This window comes from Triturus cristatus, chromosome 8 (assembly GCF_964204655.1).
Source record: "Triturus cristatus chromosome 8, aTriCri1.1, whole genome shotgun sequence".
Lineage (NCBI taxonomy): Eukaryota > Metazoa > Chordata > Amphibia > Caudata > Salamandridae > Triturus > Triturus cristatus.
This window is the reverse complement of record NC_140591.1, coordinates 357686578-357706406: the sequence shown is the minus strand read 5'-3', so window position 1 is coordinate 357706406 and position 19829 is coordinate 357686578. Positions and strand designations below refer to the sequence as shown.

The 19829-nt window shown below is 45.2% G+C and overlaps 1 protein-coding gene across 1 annotated transcript in view; it reads right to left on the bottom strand.

Annotated features, from left to right (window-relative positions):
- The window catches only part of KL (klotho), a 380550-nt gene that overhangs the window by 25262 nt on the left and 335459 nt on the right, over positions 1-19829 (bottom strand). The gene's annotated exons all lie outside the window — the stretch shown is intronic.

Sequence of the window (19829 nt, the reverse complement as noted above, 5' to 3'; positions counted from 1 at the left end):
CGTTTGTTAGACTGGTGTTAGAATAATAAATCTGCCAACCCCACCAATGTATGTACTTTCCCTAATGTTTCTTAGTCTGGAGTTAGAACAGTAAATCTAAGGAACGACCCCTCTCAACTCCCACTTCCAATTTGTCAGTTCCCCCAATGTTTAGACTGTTAGAATAGCAAATTAAACAACCAATGTATTCACTTTCCCCAAAGTTAAATAAATTGGGGTCAGAATATGTCTTTGTAATGTATGTATTTTCTACAGTGTTTGTTAGATTGGACGTAGAATAGTAAATTTGATCCCTCCCCAAAAAACATGTAAGTGTGTTTCCCAATGTTTGTGGAATTGTGCTTACATTAGTGTATTTTAATGATTTCAAATTTTTAATATATTTTTGGATTAGAGTTTGGTTACTACTTTTTATTTCCTTTTTAATATTTGTTATTATTGTTTGGGTCTAAATAATTTAAAAGTATATATTTTTATCTTTCTTTTATTTTTTGCATCGTGTTCTATTTTCTAAAAATGTTTTCATATGTTTTTGTCAGTGATATATATATATGTTCCAGTAACTTAGGGGCCCATTATGATATCTGGTGGATTGCCACCGCCGGCCCGACAGTGGCGATCCGCCCGCCAAATGTCCCTGGTTCACCCCCGCCATATTAGTATGGCGAGGGGCTCTGCGATGGACAGAAAGACCGTCTGACGCTTTTCCGCCAGACGGATTGCCGGCCGGGTGTAAAAAGGACACAATATGGTGCCTTGCAGGCACCGCCATCCATATTAATATGCCTGCGGTTGGATGCCTTTCCATGGCGGAGACTCCTCTATGGAAAGGCATGCAGTGAAATCTTTGGGGGCCCGTTGCGGGCCCCTGGGGGGATGGGGGGTGGGAGGCACGCGGGTGCCTGTCACGTTGTGCATGCCAATGCACAACCTGCATAGTTAACAATGTGGCGGGAACCACAAAGCACCGGCCGCCACAATGTTAAATAATCAGGATGCGACCGCCAGGGTGGCGGTCGCATCCTAATGGACACAGCGGGTCCGCTGCACCTCTGGCAGTCGGTCCCGTTTACAGCTATGGTGGCGGGCGGACATCGTAATGGACCCCTTATTGTTTTAAAGTATATTAATGGTTTAATAATGATACAGTTTTCTTTAATGTGCTCTAGCAAAAAAAAAAAATTATACATGTATACATTTATTTATTATATTAATTTAATATAAACTATTATTCACCATTATAAGTTATTAAATTATTGTTGATTTTTAATGTTGTGTATTTTTCATGCAACTGTTTTTAAAATGTGAAATATATATAGCTCTGTGTGTGTGTGTGTGTGTGTGTGTGTGTGTGTTTGAGTGCCAGCAAAGGCTCCTGAAAAAACTAAGTGGTGGAACATGTAAAGCCACCTAATGCATTGTAGCTGGAAGGCCTTGATCAAGGGTGTCGTCATTTTAATTAAAAACTGCGTCAATTTAATATAATGCCCAGCAGGAATAATTGACATAAATAATCCAGTTTAACTTCCCTACTGGAAAAAAGCAATAACCAATGTTGTTATTGCTTTGCCCACTGAGGCTTTATAGTATTGCAACCAACATTATACATCAAGAAAGTCCTACTTTGGATTATTTATGTTAATTATTCATACTGGACTTTACATCAAATTGACTCCATTTTTAATTAATTAGGCTGCATTGCACTTTAATGCGATATGTGATATGATTTTCCCATTCTTTGTTTATTTTGACTATTCGTGCACTGCTTTGTAAAATGGACGCACCCATGATCAAGGCTACCAAGCTGAAATACTTTGGGTGGTTTTACATGTTCCACCACTTAATTTTCGTAATCAAAAAAGAATATGACACAATCCAAAAGTGTTATTGAATTTGTATTAACTGATCGATTAATTAAAATCTTTACAGTAAAAACAATAGCGCTTTGGGTGCATAGTGCAAACCCCGATTTTACTCATATTTCATTTATGCTTACAACCATTAATACAAAACGTTAAAATGCTCGGACTTGATGGTTCTGGGTAGCTCGGTGGAACCCCTTAGTGCCTCTCGGGGGCCACCGGGTTGCTTCGAAATCATTTGACATGTCCGTTACAGGAACAAGGTTGCATTCTTGTAACTCCTTCAAGGTGATCCTATCAGGTGCGTACATTTCCCTATTCTCGCTAGATTCATTGTTGTTGATTTGGAGAAGCATATGGCCGAGGTCTCTCTGCAGGTCTTTGCCCCGTTGGCAATACAAATCGGGCGGAGAAGGCGCCTGCCCACGAGTGTTAGTGCTCCTTTTCTGAAACTCAAGAGGCTTTGTTGATTCATGGTGTTATGGGTTCCTCACACCTCACACCCATCTCTCACACCACCCCACTGAGGTTATAAGGAAGGTGTTTTTTTGTGATGGTTCGCACATATATGGTGTGTATATGATCCTTTTGGGTAGTACAGGTAAGTAGGGTAAATATTTCTAAAGTTATAGGGGTTTTTAACTTAGTGATATCTGTAGCCGCTGTAGTTTCACAAAATTTTGCGAAAGAACCGCGGTCTTTGTTGATGACAAGGCATTATGTGATTGGCTAATGACTGCCTTTACAAAAGTTGAAGGCAGTCATGTTGTTTTAAGTAAACTTTGCCTTTGTTCTGGCTTAGGGCCTTTGATATTAAGTATTAGGTTTTATATTTCCCTACCTACAACCACTTAATTAAAGTGGTAATAGGTAGGGAAAATGATTTATAAGTTTGTATATATATATTTTTTTAAATATTACTGATTACCATTGCACTACTTAGGAAGTATCACGGAACTTAAAAAAAACACAAATGATAAAAACAATTAAAAATACTGTAATGCACTATATTTCACAAATACGGTGTAGAAAAGTATTTAAAAAAAAAATCCATATTTAAATCTTTTTTAAACAAAAGTGTACAGAGTACTGCCAAAATATCTACAAAATACCACAAAACTTAAAAAAATTACAAATAATTTTCCCTTTTAAAAAACACAATACTTTTTAGGTACTAGCGGGGTACTCTGTCCCAATATATTACCACTTTAATAAAGTGGTAATAGGTAGGCAACAACAACAAAACCTAGTACTTACCAATATGTAATTCTCTAACCCAAAACACAGGCAAAGAGTACTATAAATATTAACGCTCCATCTTAATTTTGTAAACATAGCCATTAGCCAATTATATACTGTCCTACCATCGGCATGTACCACGGTATACATCAAAGTTATAGCAGTATACCATGGACCAATATATGACCAAGGTCCAGATGCATTATCCTACTGCTTTACCCTTGTTTCACGCATGGTCTTGCTGGGCAATGCAATACTTAAGTCACACTAACAGAGCAACACAAAGCCATTATACTTGTCCCTGCGTTGCTGGGTAGATTTGGAGAAAAGCGAAACACTGCAAATCACTGTCTTGTGTTACTCTGCACACCATATTGTGCATTCCTCTTCAAATTTAATGTACATCCATACCCCACTCCAATCTATGTCACTATGCTATATGCCACTCAACTCTACTGTATTCGACTATACACCACTACAGTGTACACAACTCCAATCTGTGTCGCTCCATTGTACACCACTCCACTATACGCTATTCCACTCTACATCATTCCACTGGATGCCACTCCACTCTACGCTATTTCACTGTATTCCACAACACTCTACACTATTCCACTCTATGCTATTCCACTCTATGTCACTCCACTGTATGATGCTCCACTGTACACCACTCTTCTGAACGCCACTCGATTCTACGTTATTCCACTCAATGCCACTCTACTGTGTACCACTCTACTGTATGCTATTCCACTGTATTCCACTGCACTCTATGGTAATCCAATCTATGACACTCCACTGTACGCTACTCCATTCTATGCAATTCCACTGTACACCACTCTATTCTATGCCATTCCACTGTACATTATTCTACTCTTCGCCACTACACTCTACGCCACTACACTCAATGCCACTCCACTCCACACCACTCTACTCTACGCTGCTTCACTCTATGGTATTCCACTGTACTCAACTCCACTTTGCACCATTCCACTGTATGCTATTCCACTTTACTCTTCTCCACTGTATGGCATTCCAGTCTACACCAATCCAATGTACGCTATTCCACACTACACTGTTCCACTCTACGCCACTCCACTCTACACCACTAAAGTCCACACCACTCCACTATACGCATTCCACTGTATGCCACTTCACTCTACACCACTCCCCCCTGTGTCATGCCACTGTATGCCACTCCACTGTATGCCACTCCACCCAACACCGATCTGCTCATTGCTATTCCACTCTATGCAACTCCACTCTACGCCACTCCACTCTATGCGATTCTACTCTACCCTATTCCACTGTATGCCACTCCACTCTACACCACTCCAATGTAAGTCACTTTACTGTGTGCCACCCACTCTCTGCTATTCCATTCTATGACACTCCACTCTACACCACCCAACTCTATGCTATTCCGCTGTCTGTTACTTCACTGTTCGCTACTCCATTCTACGCCACTCCACTGTTTACTATTTCACTCTATCACACTCCAATGGATGTCACTCCACTTTACACCACTCAACTCAACGTCACTCCACTCTACAACAACAGACTCTACACCACTCCACTCTATGTTATTCCACTGTATGCAATTCCACTCTGCACCATTCCACTGTATGCTATTCCACTCTACCCTACTCCACTGTACATCATTCCAGTCTACACCAATACACTGCACGCTACTCTACTGTACTCTACTCCACCCTACGCTATTCCACTCTATGCCACTCAACTCCACACCACTTCACTCTATGCCATCCCACTCTATGCCACTCCACTGTATGCATCTTCACTCGACACCACTCCACTTTACACCACTCCACTCTACACCAAAACACTATGATATTCCACTGTATGCAGCTCCACTCAATGCCACTCCACTCTAAGCGATTTGCCAATGCTTGTTTAATGCTGTAGCAAAATTAGTGGTGTATCTCTATTGAGTGGAATGTGATTATGGTGTTGTTGGTGGTCAGGGTTAAATTGTTTTTTAAAATTGTGCAATGTTGTTGCCTTCATCGAAATCGAAACCTGGGATGTGTTTGTGTGTCGATGGTGCTGCAGGTTCAGATATACAATGTCTTCTATTATGGGGCAAATGGTTTTGTTGATTCTCTTGTGACCCAGCTGTCGCTTGATGCCTCAGGTCAACAGTAGTGTTCATGGTGTGGTAGCTTACGTTGAATGTTTGTTGTAGCAGTCCTGTGCACCTGGTTCTTTGTATTCATTATGAACTAGTGTGTTGATGTTTATGGCTGTGATTCGGGAGGAGATCAGGTCAGGTCGTACAGCAACTATGTAAGTCACTCCAGTGAGAAGGACTAACTAAAAATACTTTAAAAGACTATGAGCTGGTTTGGAGGGTCTGATCGAGCCCCCTATATAATTAATGTCTGATTAGTGCAGCAAGAGCCCAAAACGGGGGGGAATTTTTTTTTGATTTTCTTAATACTGCCCTCACACACTATGCAGTGTCATGCTTCATCATAGGGCCGCATCAAACGTCCAGGTGCAGACCAACACCTTGGACGGAGCGCAAGATATTTTTTAGGAGAAGTAAAGCGGTGAGGCAGAAAAGTAAACAGGAAGTGAGAAGAGAAATATAAAGGAAAATAATATTCCCTCAAGAAGGGATCTTAAAGTGCAGACAAGTGAGAATAAAACTGTCTAAGGAGATACCAACAGTTACCTTTATTATAGGCCTGGGCGGTAAATTCTGTTCCGCTTGCGGAATTTGTGGAATTTGGGTAATTTCGCGTTCCGCGGAGAACGCGAAATTGCCAAAAATTCCGCGATTCGCCGCTTTGCAGAATTTTTTGCTTGTTCGCGCTTTCAAAATGCGTGTTCACAAGATATTTCTCCCCGAGCACGCAAACAGCATTCGCGAACAGGAAAAAAGCATCGTGAACGGGCGGAACAAGCAATTCCGCGTGCTCGTGGAACTCTGCGTGCTCACGGAGATTTTTTACTGTTTCGCACAGCTTTGCGTGGTGCGACTACGCAAATTCCGCCCACCCATACTTTATTCCTGGTTCACCTTGGCAGGGTTAAAAATCAACATTGGGATACACAGGGAAGGTAAATGTCCCAATATCCCTGCTGCAAAAACCAACATGTTTCGGTCTGTTTCTAATACCCCCATGGGTCAATATGGCCTTTGTCAGGGTGTAGATCCCTTTATTATTGTGGTCTTCACCACTGATAGGGTGTTAAGGACATGAAAACAGGAGATTCTTCAATTCACCTTCTAGGCATACCATAGACATGACATTTTGTGAGTTTCAAAGCATTTCTCTGAACACGGGACCGTCAGGGAACTGTGATCTTGTCGTCACACATACTCCAAAGATCAGCCTTCGTCCTTGTTCCCAGTATAGATCCACTGACGAAGGCCGTATTGACACATGGGAGCATTAGAAACAGGCCTAAACATGTTGGTTTTTGCAGCAGGGCTATAGGGACATTGTAACATAAGCACAGAATTTTATTTAGCTTTAATATTATTTTAAATACTACATAATATCGATATTTCAAAGGCAGAAGAAGGTCTGAACACATTTCTCCATACGTATGTAGTACTTGTTGCTGGAAGCTTGCACATTGATCCATGGACAGATTTGTTGTTTTGAGATCGGTGGTGATGAAGTGAAAAGCTGAGATGGCAAGTATTAAATATAGCTAAATTGATCAGTTAAGTACCTTAGCCCACGTACTCATATGGGTGTCAACATGTTTTAGTCCCAAAAAGAATGATTATCCATGACTCTTTATCAGGACTGAAAACGAAAACAAGGGGAGGAATCAGAAAATGAGGTGTATATCGGCTTGTGACCTTTGCATGGATCTGCAAATGCATAGCATGCTTAGCACAAGTATGGTTCATTCCACGGACTCCTGCAAGATACTAACAGATAGGAAAAACTCCATTGTAAAGTAAGTTGTAGGAGGGAGTCACTCGAAAAGGTGAGGGCATGTCCAGAGTAGGTGGGGATAGTGCGATCCTTGACCAATGCCCGTAGCCGGAATCAGTACCACTCACTGAAGTGTAACCGAAATAGGGCCATTGAAAGAGGCATTTATGAGTAAGTGACTTACACAGACTCATACAAGCGTTTGTGCTCTTGCCCCAAATCATTTAAAATACGAATATTCTTTGAATGTGTATGTACAATTAATAGAAATAGAAAGTACTGTGACCCCTTTGTACTTCTACTAATAAGGAGTTGGTCAATTCACAAAGGCATTTTTGAGTATGTAAAGTAGTACTCCTGTAGCACAATGTCAGGCAATCACAAATAGCTTTGAGAATTGTTCTCGCTGCCGGTTATTCAAGAAACTGGAAAGTAGGGGATGGAACTGGTGCAGTGCGCATCCAGCAGGAAGGAATCAATCGGACTCTACTGGGCTCGTATTTGTTATACAGCACCAGACACTTGAGAAATAGTAACTGAAGGAGCTATCCATTCAGAGGAGAGAAATGAATCAAGGAGCTAGGAGACGGTCCAACCTGTAGAACTCTTCTGTACGTTGGGAGTACAACAAATGGAGGGCTTGTGCACACTGACTGGCTAGGCAGGATCCCAGGGAGCAAAGACACTACTTACCTCCTACAGATTCAGATCTATTAATAAAGTCCAATGTTAATTAAAACCATTACACGTAAAAACAAATTAAACCCATTGCAGTAAAAAAACAATGCAGTAAAACAGGTGGTGTATTAGGGTAAAGGTCAACAGAATATTACAATGTCCCGCTCCTACAGATGTTAAAAATGTGGCCAGGTTCCAATGGACTAGCTAATTCAAATCATATATAATTTTAATATATAGTTGTCAGTCTTGTTCGTGCCGGTGAAGGCCTTTACTTTCTCCACAAATAGCTGTACAAATATGACAACCCTTCTATTTAGGCGTGTGTGTACTGGGTTTAGGCCTTGCCTGAGTGCTTGTCTACAAGTTCTTATTCCAGCTTGAATAAGGGGGCCCGCAGTAATTTCCTTCTTTCAAGGATCATTGACTCCTTTCCATTCCCACAAGTCTGCACTCGTCACCTTCAGTTATTCTGGACCGGGGAGGGATCTGGTCCTGGGTTGGCTGGGCCCCAAGACGCAGACGTGTAAATAATCATTTCAAATCAAATGGATTATCCATGGTCAATATAAGAATGGGATTTGAATATTTTGGGGGAATTGTTAACTTGCCAGGCGTACACCTTCTACACCAAGGTTGCCGTATCCTCCTGTAAAGAAAGTGAAACTTGTAGTTTCCATAGATTTTCTATTTGGAGAGAATGAATTGTATATTTTAGATAGTTGTTAAGCCCTGCCATTGAATTGAGAGTGTTTATTTCCTACTAGACCTGGTGTTCTTTTCAGCCAGGCAAAAACCGTAACCCGTCATAGCCCAGCTGAGGTTCGTAAGACGCAGCTGGGCCTGTGTAATATGATTTGGAAGTTTAAATGTTGACCGATAAGTCTTGGTAGTTAGTAGGTCCAAGGGTTTTGCCATCTTCTCTCCAATACATTTCAGAGCCATATGCTATAGTGAGTAAAAGACATCACCTTCTGTAAGGGTCCGAACATGGGACTGGGCAGAGTTATTGCGAGCTGCAGAAGTCTGATGTTAGGGAGGCAACTGCAGCCTTCGACTTCATGGACTCCGTGTGCGAAGTAAAGGAGCCACTACAATCAAACACCACTTCCGATAAGTCTAGGGTGACCAGATTCTCAAAACAAAAAACGGGGACAGGTCATAGACATAGAAGTAGGACTACGGTTTGCAGTAACCATCGACATAAAAGTAGGACTATTTGACAGCTGTCATAGACATAGAAAAAGGACTACAATTATAGCTCCCTCCACAGACCGAGATGAAGCATTACAGCCAACAAATCCGCTGTCTTTTATTGGCAACCCTCTCCTTCACACAGCAGCATTAGTACTTTTTATTACATTTACACTTTTAAGGACTATAGCATATATTTGCCAAAAATCAATTAAACATCACAGGCTAGAAAACGCCAGATTTACTAGCTTTATCACTGCTCGTTTCTATAGCTGCGCATCAGCACCACGTAAAGTACAACTCACCAATGTTGCTCAGTTGCTCATGACAGAAAAGCATGGGAGGTAAACTGCGGAATGCTAAATTGCCAAATGACAGCCATGGACCAATGTACAAAATAAACTTCTCTCCAAGTATTACTGCCTTAGGGTCTTAAGGGTGGCAAAGGCTGGCCGACCACACAGTCCTCCCACATTTGCGTAGTCACTGCTGGGATGTCATGTTACCTTACTGGGGTATGTATAGTGCACTCTAGCCATTGGTATCATCTCATAGTGCAATAGTGTGAAGACCTGAGCAAAAAGCTCGAGCAGCGCTGCTCGCCTCTCCCACAGGCGTTAACCCTGCTCCTTTAAGTCCTTTCCAGCTAAACAGTTTGCCGTGATCTGAAAGGTCAGTCAAAAGGTCAAGTCATAGCTTTGATATGGAGAACACAAAGCATGCATCAATTGGTTATGAATAAAACATGCAATGAGCAATGCATTAATCCTTGCACGGTATGCATAAGGGCTACTGAAAAGTTTGTATGACTATGAATACAAGCTACAGGATGAAGAAATATTGTTTTATCCAAAGTAGAAACTTTGGCTGGAACGATGACGTAGGTGGCGCTGCGTGTAAAATGTCTCTCTTCAAAGGATTTCCCTTCTTGCTACAGCGCTCACCTCAGTGACGACACATGCCGTAAACAGTGCAAAGAGAGCATGCGTGCCCATGCTCAACCGGAACAATGAAAAACAGGGACATTTCTGTGTTTAACGGGGACACTGTTTGAAAACAGGGACATTTGAGTCACTTGGAGAAAAGTGTCGGGACACTTCCCCAAAAACGGGGACCGTCCTGGGAAAACGGGGACGACTGGTCACCCTAAATAAGTCGTACTGGAAGGTAAACAAAGCCGGAAACCGCCAATAGTCCAGGTGTTCTAATTTTCTTCGTGAATTTAACAACTTTGGTTTTTGTGAGGTTTGCTTCTAATTTATTCTGTCTCATATAGGTGGAGAGACTTTTTAAAAAGATGCTGCAGCCCTAAGAGTGTCAGGCTCAGTAAAAAAAAAAATTGGCGGGGTACAGAATGTTTGTCATAAAAAGACCACTACGTTTAGGCAGGTGAGCATTTTGGGGATGTAAAATATATGACAAGTCTGAGATGTAGATGTTGAACAGCACGGAGCGAGAGCATACTTTTGTTTCTAACCTGTTGTCATGTATATCTTCCGTGAGAGTTTAGTTCCATCTCCCGGCTTCAGGCGTCGCCATGCGTCAGTATAGAAAAGTTGATTCGCTCTCAGAATCTTAGCTGGGATCCCAGCATTTGTTAATTTCTGCCAAAGTAAATCACGGGGACTTTGTTGAAAGCCGCCTTGAAATCAACGAAACAGGTGAAAAGCATAGTTGAGGTTCCCAATGTGACAACACTCCTGTACAAGCCAATTTGGACTTGGACTAAGTGTTCCACCTGTACATCTTTTGTGTTGTTCAAAAACCCACCTGAGGTGCACCCTGGATGAGAATTGTTTTTTTGTATTTCTAAAACAAAAAGCAAGACATTCATTATTTTTTGTTACATGTTGAAGATACACATTCTTAAAGCAGAATGAAAAAAGTCTAAAAGATGAATATCGTTTCACTTTGGGGTTTTTATGTTAGGTTGTCATATAACCCCCTTCAGAAATAAGGAGACAGAGGCTACCCACTAATCAGCAATACCAGTTTAATTGGTTATGTAAATTCTAGTCACTTGTACTTGTGTGCAGAGTACTACATATATTTCGGATTTCTTGTAATTCTTTGGTCTATTTGTATGAATATTTCCACCTAAGAAGCATGCTCCGTCCTCCATGCCAGGATACTGATGTGTCTCATTCGCTAACACAGTCTCATTTGTGAAGACAATATCTACGATTCAATCAATCAATCAATCAATCAATCAATCAATCAATCAATCAGTCATTTGTTAAGCGCACTACATACCCGCGAGGGTCTCAAGGCGCTGTGGGGGGAGGTGGGGCCTCTACTGATCGAACAGCCAGGTCTTCAGTGTCCTCCTGAAGGTCAGCAGGCCTTGGGTCTGTCGTAGGCTCAGTGGGAGGGTGTTCCATGTCTTGGCGGCGAGGTGCGAGAAGGATCTCCTGCCGGTGGTTGTTTTTCGGATGCGCAGGACGGTGGCAAGTGAGAGGTTGGCGGAGCGGAGCTGGCAGTTGGGGGTGTAGAAGGAGAGCCGTCTGTTGAGGTAGGCTGGGCCGGTCTTGTGGAGTGCCTTGTGTGCGTGGATGAGGAGCTTGAAGGATATCCTCTTGTTGAAGGGGAGCCAGTGCAGGTTTTTTAGGTGGGGGGTGATGTGGCCGTGTCGTGGTACATCGAGGATCAGTCGTGCCGAGGTGTTTTGGATGCGTTGTAGTCGATTGATGAGCTTGGTCTGGGCTCCCGCGTATAGGGCGTTTCCGTAGTCGAGTCTGCTGCTGACGAGGGCCTGGGTGACTGTCTTTCTTGTATCTGTCGGAATCCATCTGTAGATCTTGCGCAGCATGTGGAGGGTGTAGAAGCAGGAGGAGGAGACGGCGTTGACTTGCTTGGTCATTGAGAGCGTTGAGTCGAGGATGATTCCCAGGTTGCGTGCATGGTCAGTGGGGGTCAGGGCTGCCCCCATTGCCGTTGGCCACGCTGACGGGTTGGAGCTGAGGATGAGGACCTCCGTCTTGTCCGAGTTCAGCTTCAGACAGCTGATCTTCATCCAGCCGGCGACGGCCTTCATTCCTTCGTGGAGGTTGGCTTTGGCAGTGATGGGGTCCTTGGTGAGGGAGAGGATCAGTTGAGTGTCGTCGGCATAGGAGATTATGTTGAGGTCTTGCTGTCGGGCGACGTGTGCGAGCGGGGACATGTTAATGTTGAACAGTGTCGGGCTGAGGGAGGATCCCTGGGGTATGCCGTAGATGATCTCAGAGGCTTTAGAGCGGAACGGGGGGAGGTGGACGCTCTGGGTTCTGCCGGAGAGGAAGGAGGTGGTCCATTCCAGAGCCTTGTATCGGATCCCTGCGGTGTGGAGGCGTGCGCGTAGTGTGCGGTGGCAGACGGTGTCGAAGGCGGTGCAGAGGTCTAGGAGGATGAGTGCTGCGGTCTCCCCGTTGTCTAGCAGGGTCTTGATGTCGTAGGTGGCGGCAATGAGGGCGGTCTCGGTGCTGTGGTTGCTGCGGAACCCAGACTGGGAAGGGTCCAGGATTCTGTTCTCTTCAAGGTATCGGGTTAGCTGTCTGTTGACGATTTTCTTGATGACCTTGGCCGGGAAGGGGAGCAGAGAGATGGGCCAGAAGTTCTTGAGGTCTCTTGGGTCTGCCTTGGGTTTTTTGAGTAGGGCGTTGATCTTGGCGTGTTTCCAGCTCTCTGGGAAGGTCACGGTCTCGAGGGAAAGATTAATGACGTTGCGCAGGTGGGGTGCGATGGAGCTGCTTGCTTTGTTGAAGACGTGGTGCGGGAATGGGTCTGACGGAGAGCCCGAGTGGATTGTGCTCATGGTCTTGATGGTGTCATCGACGCTCACACTGGTCCAGGCTAGCAAGGGGACATGGTCGATGGTGTGCAGAGGGTCAGTTGTGTTGCTGTCTGTTGGGGCTGTCTGGGTGTTGAAGCTGTCGTGGATGTCTGCTATCTTGCGGTGGAAGAAGGTGGCGAGGGAGTCGCACAGGGATTGCGATGGCGGGATGCCGTTGGTGTTGGAGCTGGGGTTGGAGAGTTCCTTCACGATGTTGAAGAGGTCCTTGCTGTCGCGTACGTTGTTGTCGAGGCAGTCTTTGAAGGAGGTCTTCTTGGCAGCCCTGATGAGGTGGTGGTGGTTGCGGACGGCGTCCTTGTGTGCTGCGTGGCTGTCCGGAGTTTGTTCACTCTGCCATTTCTTCTCTAGTTTCCGGCAGGCTTGCTTGGAGGCTAGGAGTTCTGGGGTGAACCAGATGGCCTTCTTTCTGGTGTCTCTGTGCGGGGATTTCCTCAGCTGGGTGAGGGTGTTGGCACAGTCCTTGATCCAGCGTCTGAGGTTGTGGGCGGCATCGTCGGTGTTGGAGGGTTCGGGGGGTGGGCTGAGAGCGAGGTTTGCATGTAGTTGGTCTGAGGTGATTTTGCTCAAGCAGCGGTGGGGGATCTGTTGGGTGCTGTGGTGTGTGGTGGGTTTCTGGAAGGTGAAGTGGATGTAGCGGTGGTCGGTCCAGAGGAGTTCGGTGGTGCGGCTGACGGAGACATGCGGGCTTGAGGAGAAGACGGGGTCGAGCATGTGGCCGGCGGAGTGGGTGGGCGTTGTGACGAGTTGTCTCAGTCCGAGGTTGGCGAGGTTATCGATCAGGGTTGTGGAGTTGTTGTCGTTGTTGTTCTCAAGGTGAAAGTTCAGGTCTCCGAGGAGGATGTAGTCGGTGGAGGTCAGGGCGTGCGTGCTGATGAAGTCGGCGATGGAGTCGCTGAACTGGGGGCGGGGTCCGGGGGGTCGGTAGACGAGGGTGCCTCTGAGTGTGGAGTTGGGGTCTGTGTGGATCTGGAAATGCATGTGTTTGGCGGTGCTGAGCGCGTCGTCTGTGCTGGTCGAGACCCTGATGCTGATCTTGTGGGCGATGGCGATTCCTCCTCCGACTCCATTGGTGCGGTCTCTGCGGGTGATCTTGTAGCCGTCTGGGATGGCTATGGCGATGTCGGGTGCGGAGGAGTTGTTCAACCAGGTCTCTGTAAGGAAGGCAACGTCTGGGGAGGTTGTGTTGAGCAGGTCCCAGAGTTCGACGGCGTGTTTGCGTGCGGAGCGGGTGTTCAGTAGTATGCATCGGAGGTGGTTGAGGTCTTTATTGGCTGGTGGTTCGTCGGCTCTGTGGCTGGTGTAGCTGCAGTTCCGGCAGGTGAAGGGGCCATGTGTGCATTTCAGGGCGGCCTTGAAGCAGGTGTGGGTCCGTCCGGGGTTGAGAGCATGGAGTGTGCTGGCATCGTAGCGGGGTGGTCATCGTGGCGGGTGCAGGGGCCAGGGGTTCTGGCGCTGGGCGTGGTCGCGCAGCAGCCGGCATATATGGGGAGGTGGGAGGGAGGAGCAGCTGGGAGGCGGGGCAGCGAATGGGCAGTCAGGGGGGCAGGGATGCAGGGGATGCAGCAGCGGGGCGGTGAGGGGCGACGAAGGAAACAGAAGGCAAAAGGGCACAACAATTGAGGGGGAAACGAGAGCCACAGAAGGCAAAAAGGTCACAAAAAACGGGGGGAAACGAGTGGCACAGAAGGCAAAAGGTCACGAGAAAGGGCAAAAAGGTCACAAAAATCGGGGGGAAACAAGTGGCACAGATGGCAAAAAGGTCACAAAAAACAGGGGGAAACGAGTGGCACAGAAGGCAAAAAGGTCACAAAAAAGGGCAAAAAGGTCATAAAAATCGGGGGGAGACGAGTGGCACAGAAGGCAAAAATGTCACAAAAAACGGGGGGGGGGAAACGAGTGGCACAGAAGGCATAAGGTCACAAAAACGGGGGAAACGAGTGGCACAGAAGGCAAAAAGGTCACAAGAAAGGGCAAAAAGGTCACAAATATCAGGGGGAAACGAGTGGCACAGATGGCAAAAAGGTTACAAAAAACGGGGGAAACGAGTGGCACAGAAGGCAAAAAGGTCACAAGAAAAGGCAAAAAGGTCACAAAAAACGGGGGGAAACGAGTGGCGCAGAAGGCAAAAAGGTCACAAAAAACAGGGGAAACGAGTGGCACAGAGGGCAAAAAGGTCACAAAAAATGGGGGGACACGAGTGGCACAGAAGGCAAAAAGGTCCCAAAAAAGGGCAAAAAGGTCATAAAAATCGGGGGGAGACGAGTGGCACAGAAGGCAAAAATGTCACAAAAAACGGGGGGAAACGAGTGGCACAGAAGGCATAAGGTCACAAAAACGGGGGAAACGAGTGGCACAGAAGGCAAAAAGGTCACAAGAAAGGGCAAAAAGGTCACAAATATCAGGGGGAAACGAGTGGCACAGAAGGCAAAAAGGTCCCAAAAAAGGGCAAAAAGGTCATAAAAATCGGGGGGAGACGAGTGGCACAGAAGGCAAAAATGTCACAAAAAACGGGGGGAAACGAGTGGCCCAGAAGGCATAAGGTCACAAAAACGGGGGAAACGAGTGGCACAGAAGGCAAAAAGGTCACAAGAAAGGGCAAAAAGGTCACAAATATCAGGGGGAAACGAGTGGCACAGAAGGCAAAAAGGTCACAAAAAACGGGGGAAACGAGTGGCACAGAAGGCAAAAAGGTCACAAGAAAGGGCAAAAAGGTCACAAAAAACGGGGGGAAACGAGTGGCACAGAAGGCAAAAAGGTTACAGAAATGCAGGGCCAGCTAAGCAACAGAGGATAAAAACGTGCAGAGAGACATGGGGGCAGCGAGGGGAACAGAAGAAAAAACTGGGTAGAGAGACACAGGGACAGCGAGGGGAACAGAGGGAGAGAACGGGCACAGACCACGTACAGGCAGCGGGGGAGACAGACAACAGCAGTCACAGACACAACAATGAAAATGCAGGCACTACAACGAGAGCAATGAAAAAAATACAGGCAGTACAACGAGATCAATGAAAAATACAGGCAATACAATGGAAGATGAGCAAACCTACGGCCTACCACTGGCCACCAGGGATGAGGCGCAGGTGGTAGCCTGCGGGTGGAGGAGGGCCTCAAACTTCCTCAGCAGCGGCAGCTGGGGCAGGGAAACACGGGCGGTGCTGTGCAGGGGGGGAGCGACCTACCTGGAATGATTAGGAAATAGTTCTTGAACCATGCATCAGATTAATTGCTACCTACATCTTGATTTGGAGGAACACACTCCAAAGAAATAGTTTTATTGGGCAGGAGGTGCAGGGATGATTATTAGGAATTGTGTGTCTCTTTCATGTCAAAATACTAATAAAAAATCATTGCTAAGCATTAATGCCTTCCCATCGATTTATTTATCTAATCTCATCTTTACTTGTTCCTTCAGCATTGTTTTTGGCATGGTAATGACCATCCATAAAAACCATTTCCACTTTTCTGGTTTTCCTCTATCTACTCTCTTCCTGAGTTTTTAATGCACAATATCTCTGCTTCTATTTAGTTTTTAGGTCTCGGCTACAAATAGATTTTAGCTGATTTCGGAAAGACCAAGCCATATTGTGACTTTTGGCCAAGCCCCTTGCTTACCTTGGTTGGCTTTCTAGTCACTCTCATTTGCTTGTTTGTAATTAAATCGCCTTCCTTCTTCTTATTGAATGTGCCCCTTCTTAGAGTATAGCTTCTTTCCCATCCTTCATGACTTGCATTCTTCCTACTTTTTAGAGGACCTACAATGTACAATTTTCTGCAACGCTACTCTTTTTGGAAAATGTGCATTTGCACACAGCTAGCAGTCATAGAATGGTAACTTAAAAAAGAAATGATGCCCAAATAATATTGTAACACGCGTATGGTTGGCGGTGCATACGTCGGCACGCAGGACTGCCATAGCACCAGGGCACATATGCACAAATGCACTGTCGCTCGTGTGAGTGCATATCATTCCACCTTTCTACTGGAATCGAAAAGAGAGGACCTAGAAGCTTTTCTAGTGTTTATAATATTCCTTTTTACGTCCCCGTCTCTTCCCAGCCTACCCCCAATGTCCCCAAGTCCTTCAAAGGGTTCAGCAGGCAAAGCACGGTTTTGTATTCCTCATAACAAGTTGCAATTCTTTTGCCCAAACAAATTCTGAGTTACTTTAACACTGACCTGAGCTAGTTATTGCCAGTTTTCTACTCACTATGGGGCATATCAACAACAACCGGAGATAATTATCGGTAAGCGCATTTAGCGCTAGGATAATTATCGCCGGCTAGCGTGGATTTTTATCGCTGAGATAGCGTGCTATTAGCAATGCTTATCTCAAAAGCGATAAAAATCCTCGCGCTAACTGCCTAACGATAATCTCACGAAATGTGGCGTTGGTTTGTTGATAGGGCCCCACAAACTTAGCCATGATATCCACCTTCCATAGGATATCATGGCTAAGTCAGTCCTGAAGCAGGCGTAAGGAAAGTAGCGATAACAGGGGTTATCGCTACTTTTCTTGCCGCTATGCTTCATAGCGTGGGGCTTGATGATAGGAGAAATGTCGCTTAGCGACATTTCTCCAGTCATGTCAGGTCAGGAACGCCCACTTTGCATCTCATTAGAGATGCAAAGCTGGGCGCTAGGAATTCCTGCACTAACGCAAGTTTTCATGCGTTAGCGTGAGCTTGCTAATTAGGCAATAAAACTATTGCCGCTTTTCGGCCGAAAACGGCCGCAAAAGCGGTGATAATTCTATCACCTCGCCTTGCTGATATGCCCCGATCCTTGTCCAGGGGCAGTTTCTACGGTAGAGCTCTGGGGCTGCACCCTCCCCCTGAAATGCCTACATCTTTACTGCAAAAAATATGAAATAAATACCTTTATTTAGAGATAAGCTCATATATAAATACTTGATGTATTTAAGTCTGGGCTGCCGGTCCCAGGCTGCCTGCCCCACCTCGCTCTAAACAGAGAGCAGGACGTCAGTCAGTAAAACAACTTTCTGCAGTGTGACTAAAGCCCTTCAGTGCCATGGTAGTCTATATTGTGCGTTCAATTGTAAGCTAGTGACGCTGCCGGCATTACGGTTTCTTGCACTGCAAGCTGCATCTCTGCGTGAGGCCAGACGTCCATCATGCACAGGTATAGATCCCATTTCTCACACGGTAGGACTGGATGCGAACGCGGTGAGATTCAGTGTCTTGTCCTCGTAATGGTAAGTGTCAGTGTTCCACTTGTATTAGATATATTGTGATGAGACACCTGGTAACGCTGACCTCCCCCACTGAGACACACCAGGCCATGGCTGTAGGTTGCTGGCCCGCTTGGAAGTGGAGCTGCTGTATTTGTTTGCAGACGAAGTTGATCCGAAAGACATGCAGGGCTTTTGCTCCCTTGTGGAGTTGATCCAGATATCCATGCAAAGCGCAAAGGGAGAAATATGTGATTATAGTTTCCGGATTTGTTGAATACAAGATAAATGTCAAAAAATGTTAAATGCTATGAGTACACATGCCTAGAATATGACACGCATAGTTGGTGCCTTTAAAGATGTATTTGGATTGACTAGTGCAATTATGCTAGAATGTTTTATCCCCACTCTGGACATGGTTGGATAATAAAGATAGAGGGCCTCATTTATGAGGCCCCTTGCTCCGCCGGAACATCACTTTTTGTGATGTTCCGTGGCACAGGAGCCTGCTCCATATTTATGAGGCAGCGGTAAGCCACTTTTTTTAGGTTTAATCTGCCTCGTAAATATCATTCCCGTTAGCGCAGTTGTCTGCGTTAAAAGGGCGTACAATGGGTGTTGCTAGGGGCGTTCCCAGCAACATTCATGGCTTTTTGACACTGCCACAGATTTACGAGAAATCATAAACCTGAGGCAGTGCCAAAAACGTACGCCTCCCCAGGGTTGGGGTAAGGGAGGCACATTGAGAAATATCTTTATTTCTCCTTGTTTTTCCTTTTTCCATGTGTGCTGGCATGCAGCACACATAGAAAGAGGAAGAGGCCTCTAGTGATTGTTCATTAAGGTTTCCCTTCCTTCAAAAAGATAATCATCCCTGTAATGCAGGCTCCCTTGCACCATGGTGCAAAGTTGCCTGCGTTGGCGCATGGCATCCCATTGTGCGCTGGCGCAGGGGAAAAGCACAGGAATGTACCGTATCTGATAGATACAGAGCATTCCTGCCCTTTTATTTTGCTGTAGGGCAGCGCCGCAGGAAGGCCTGTGGCGCTGCCCTACAGAGAAACCTCATAAACGAGGCTCAGACACTATAGCATGCTTGATGTTTGTGGTTATGTAATTCTTGTTCAGGCTCTGTCAAATGGCATTAAAAGAGACATTGAAAGGGGGCCTTGTTGGGCCCTATATCCATGCCATTAACATTAATGCCAAAAACATGATGGATTTCCAAACAATGATTTTTACAAATGTTAAGGTAATGCATGTCAGCGATTTCATTTCTGTTTCTATTTCACATGTTTTACTTAATTTTGCATTCCGTAAGAGTGTTAGCTATTTCGATCATGTTGTGTTTCTGTGTTTTTTGTGCATTTTATTAGTCTTATATAGAGCATATATTGAGTTGCGCCAGGTGTTTATGATGGGCAGCGATTGAGAACTCTGACACTGAGGCTGAAGGCAGTGCTAGTTTCTCACAGTGCTTGTCAGTGGGTTGACCATTCTGTAGAGCAATGGTCACATATTTCAGTTGCAATTGAAATTCTGTGTAAATGTGTGAGAAGGGAATATAGAGTTGTGAAAATATTGACAAGGTGAACGTAAAAGAAGATAAAGTGCTTACATGTGAATAAGGGCAGTGTATGTTTGGGGCAATGAATGGAAGGAGATGCGAGGCAGTGCAATCAGCAGAAAGTGAAAAGAGGGTGCTGAAGAAAAACGAGGTGAGGTAAAAGATGTGCAGAGGGATGAGATGTGGAGAGGAAAGGGCATTCATGTCTAACATAAAGTGCACATAACTGAACACCAATACTCCTTCCACAGGCCTCAATAATATTTAATTCACAGTCTCACAATTTCAGAATTTAAACATTTTCAATATACATTATTTATGACAAAATCATTGCTGATACTCATTTATCCTA